Source organism: Mytilus californianus, unplaced genomic scaffold (assembly GCF_021869535.1).
Source record: "Mytilus californianus isolate M0D057914Y unplaced genomic scaffold, xbMytCali1.0.p SCAF_12, whole genome shotgun sequence".
Taxonomy (NCBI): Eukaryota; Metazoa; Mollusca; class Bivalvia; order Mytilida; family Mytilidae; genus Mytilus; species Mytilus californianus.
In genome coordinates, this window is record NW_026262604.1 from 29,438,328 (window position 1) to 29,443,218 (window position 4,891).

Consider the following 4,891-nt stretch of genomic DNA (forward strand, 5'->3'; position numbering starts at 1 on the left):
GACAAAAGTAGAAATAATTTGTCTTTTAGCATGATCAGAACACTTTTGCTGCCTTCAAGGCTGAAATGTCAAGATCTTTAAATCATAGTGTAAGTAAAACAATTAATGTTAATAAAATGTTATTCATTAGATAAATACCATAGAATTGAAACCATACCTGTTTATTCTTTAATGAAAAACAAAGCAATACAAAAATTAAATGATTTGTTTGTTTACAGAGCACCAGTGAACTTTGGTCACCTGTACCTAAGGGGCAGACCTCACTTGGGCCCCTTCAAACCAGAAAGTCCCCTACTATAAAGACGCCTAGCAAATTAACAGAATTGTCACCCTCAGCACAATATACTGTAAGTATTGCAATTAACTTTGAGACAAAAGTAGAAATAATTTGTCTATTAGCATGATCAGACCACTTTTGCTGCCTTCAAGGCTGAAATGTCAAGATCTTCAGATCATAGTGTAAGAAATACAATTAATTTTATTCAACTGTTATTCATTTGATAAATACCATAAAATTGAAACCATATATATAAGAAGATGTGGTATGAGTGCCAATGAGACAACTCTCAATCCAAGTCATAATTTGTATAAGTAAACCATTATAGGTCAAAGTACGGTCTTCAAAACAGAATCTTGGATCACATCAAACAGCAAGCTATAATGGGCCTCAACAAATCACTTGTGTAAAACCATTTAAACGGGAAAACCAACGGTCTAATCTACATAAAAAGAGACACATTTATGAACCACATCAACAAAAGACAACCACTGAACATAAGGTTCCTGACTTAGGACAGACCTGTTTATTCTTTAATAAAAAAAAGAAAGCAATACAAAAATTTAATGATTGTTTTTTTTTTACAGAGAACCAGTGGATTATGGTCACCTGTACCTAAGGGGCCTAAGGGGCAGACCTCACTTGGGCCCCTTCAGACCAGAAAGTCCCCTACTATAAAGACGCCTAGCAAATTAAAAGAATTGCCACCCTCAGCACAATATACTGTAAGTATTGCAATTAACTTTCGAGACAAAAGTAGAAATAATTTGTCTTCATTAGCTTCAAACAATTATATTGTAATTTTTTTTCTTTTAAGAATGTGTGTTTGTGTTGAAAAAAAAAGAGTTGTGTGTACTCTTGCAAAAAAAAACTTAACATTATGTTTTGTAATTTTAGTATGGACATTCTGGAATAGAAACTGAAAGTCAATTATCAACATCTATCAGACTATATATAAGTTTTAATCAGTTAAAATTAAACCTATAAAATTAAACTTATTTTTTTATTAAGAATGCCATACATTTGAAACATTTGATTTTTTTCTTAATACAGACATCATTTGTTTTTCTAAACAATATATATTGGAGAATTAAAATAATTACATTTTATTTGTGTCATTTTACTGTGGATTTACATGTCTGTCTACTTAATTTATTTTTTAAGGGTCAAGCACAAAAATGTATATATGGAAGTCCATATACAACATGTACAGTGCCTTCCCCTCAAACGTCACCTATTGATTGATTGGTTGATGATTGCTTAACGTCCAGTGGCAAATATTTCATGCATATTCAGGACGAGAACAAGTTAACAATAAATACAATAAGTAGGTTCTGTAATAGATTAAGGGATTAAGGTCGGAGAAATTTAGACTGCCACGGGAAATGAGGGTATATTGGATAGGGACAGAAATTTAGCCTTGCAACAGGTCACCTACGGACCCCTCAAAGAGTTGTTGCAAGGGTTCTTAACGTGCAAAGAGCGTGGCACTCTCTTTACACGAGGCATCGGATTTAACGTCCCCATTCTGACCGGACGTGGCTGCAAATTTGTACAACCCGCACAGCCAAACGGACGCCCCACTTTAGCAAGGGTTTTACTGCCGGTCGGAGGAAGACCAATGGTGACCATACTTCTATTCCCCAGTCACCCTTGGGGGACAAACGTCACCTATGACGAAAAAAAAGTTTAAAGTATATCAGCTGCCCATGACGAAAGTGTTTAAAGATTCAGTAAGTATTAGATCAATATGAAGTGCAGCTATACCATTGATTTGAAAATACTTTTGGAAAATATGCTCTTCTGAAAAGTTGATACTTTGACAAAATAGTTAAAGTGCATTTTTATCTTTGTATAAGAGTATTTTTCCTATGTGATTTTGAAAATTTTGATATATACATTTGAAATGTTTGATTTGTTTTTTAAAATAATATTTATTGGACAATTAAAATAATTACTTTTTATTTGTGTCATTTAGTTAAGGTCATTTTTACTGTGGATTTATACATATCTTCTTGGTTTATTTGTTAGGGTGAAGATTAGAAGTTTCAATTTGGGAGTATTTTCGAGCCTCCCCCTCAGGCATCGTCTGAAAAAACATTGGACAGAATCAGCCCATCCCAAAACAGCTGTTTCAAGATTTAGTAAGTATAAGATCAATATGAAGTGCAGCCAAACCAGTGAATTGAAAGTACTTTTCTAATTAGGAAAATAAGTTCTTCTGAAAAGCTTATACTTTGACACAATAGTAAGAGTGCATTTTTTTTTATCAAAAATTACTTTTATTGTGCAAGAACAGTTTTCCTTCGTGATTATGCAAATTTTGATATTCCAAAATGTACATCATTTGCTTTAATGTTTTTTTTTCGGTAGAAGCAAACAAAATAATGGCCTACTTATTTAATTTTAATATAATATACTTTATTTATATAGTGTATGATTAATTGTTTCAGGGTGAAGACTCAGAAAAAAATCACAAGGTAATAAAATTAAGTCACTATTTTACAGTAGATAACAATTAACTTCTGTTCCATTGGTCGTAGCTGTTTACATTTTTCTTTATCAGAAACAAACTGACATCTAATCAAAGTATTACTTGACTGAAGTTGTTTGTAAAACAGTTACAATGCAAGTGTTTATATGACATTTATTTAACTAATATGTAGAAACAAAAAATAAATTGCTATAATCATAACATTGTGTCTAAATGATTAATACATGTTCTATATTTTTTAAAACGATTTTAGGAAAAATGGCCATTAGCATAAGAGAGACATTGCAACAACGGCAATGGTCGCTCATTCCTAAATCAAAAGGGGCACATTCCCTAGCAAGGGAGCTCTTAAAGAAAATGGTTCCAGAAGAGGTACTTTGCAAAGTTTCAATTGCTGGCAAAAACAAAGATGGAAATAAACTGGACGAGGTCCAGATGGAAATGATCAAAGGTAAAAAGAAAAAATTTATTAATGCATCTAGTTTTATAAGCTGTAAATTTAACCCAAAACACTCATGTGTACATGTATGACCTGTCTAAAATAATCCTCTAACCATTCCTACATCTAATATAAAAAGAAGATGTGGTATGATTGCCAATGAGAGAACTCTCCAAAAGAGACCAAATGACACAGACATTAAATGTTAGATTAAAAATCAGCCTATCAGCTACACCACTTATAAAACTCAAAATTTTCAAATAAATCTGTCACTTTAATTATAAGTTTGTTTGTTGATGAATACCACATGTTTAATGTTTTTTTGATAATAGGTCGAAATTTTTGCAGGAAAGGAATTAATAGCAAATACACAACACTTATCAATATCTATATATGTGAATATTTAGATATTTATAAACACAAACATGTAATACAAATTAAAAAAAATTAAAAAATTATAGGAAGACCAATTTAAATTTCCTTCATCTTTAATTAATATCATTGTTCCTGTCCTGGAGTGGTAACATCAGAAACTGGACACATTGTGTATAATCATCTCTATGTTATCATCTTCACTATTAAGAAATGCATTTAGTTTTTTGTTTTAAACATCTGTTTGTTAAGTAATATTATCTGTCCCTTTAATGCCTTTATCAGCCTGAGATGACATATTGACAGTTCTAGTGATGGTTTTATAATTGAGAGAGATGATATGATATTTTCTCTCTGAAGGGCTTAGAGTAAGACTGTCACTGTGAAAAGTTAAAAATATTATGAAATTGTTTATTGTGTAAAACATAACACCGGCTTGTGAATTTTTTTATTGTCTTCTCATAAATATTGATAACAATATTGCTAGCCTTAACTCACTATGTTTCTCTTTTCTAGAGACAGTATGTGATGTATACACTTGTGACTCCCATACTGAAAGGAAATGTCTCTGGAAGATGTGCAAAACATCTCTTGTACAGATGCTTAAACATGCACGTACTAAAGGGTAATTATTGAGATTTGATTTATTCAATTATAGGGCCTTGTGTGGTTCAATAAAGCATAAAAAGTATATATTTTTATTTCATTCCTAAGTCAGCAATTTTCATTCAAGTAAGTTTGAGAACAGATTCATTTATAAACAAAATTTGAAAAGTATTTAAATATGACATCCTTTAAACATTTTGAATACCAATATGACCTACATACCTTAATGAACTTACTTACCACAAAAAGGAAGTGATCAAGTTATAGTATACGGTAAATACATGTTTGAAGAAAAAAAAGTTAAATTTTTTGAACAACTTACATAATTATACATTGTACCTTATATTTATTATACATTGTTTATAAATATATCTTTCTTCTATTATAGATGTAAAAACACAGTGGTTCCCAAGATGTTTTAATCAGCCTCTATTGGACCAAGCTACTTTTTACTGGACCAAATAAAAACAAAACATGGCCCTTCATGATTTATTAATAATATATTTCAATATAGGGTAATTGTATATGTTTTGAATGCACAAATTATTTGACACCTTACATTGCATTTAAATAAAAGTTTACATTTATCATGATGTGAAGATGCAAATCTGTTTTTATATGGTATTATGGTATGCTGTTGTATGTTAACACTTCAACAACACTTCTTACAATAACGCTATCTGAAACCTGTAGGGAGTTGAAT

At 30.9% G+C, this 4,891-nt stretch overlaps 1 long non-coding RNA gene across 1 annotated transcript; it reads left to right on the forward strand.

Annotated features, from left to right (window-relative positions):
* Positions 1–3,118: 3,118 nt before the first annotated feature.
* On the forward strand, positions 3,119–4,664 carry LOC127722431 (uncharacterized). The gene is made up of 3 exons (XR_007991725.1): positions 3,119–3,222; positions 4,099–4,207; positions 4,577–4,664. It is a non-coding gene; the product is annotated as an uncharacterized LOC127722431 (long non-coding RNA).
* Positions 4,665–4,891: the final 227 nt, after the last annotated feature.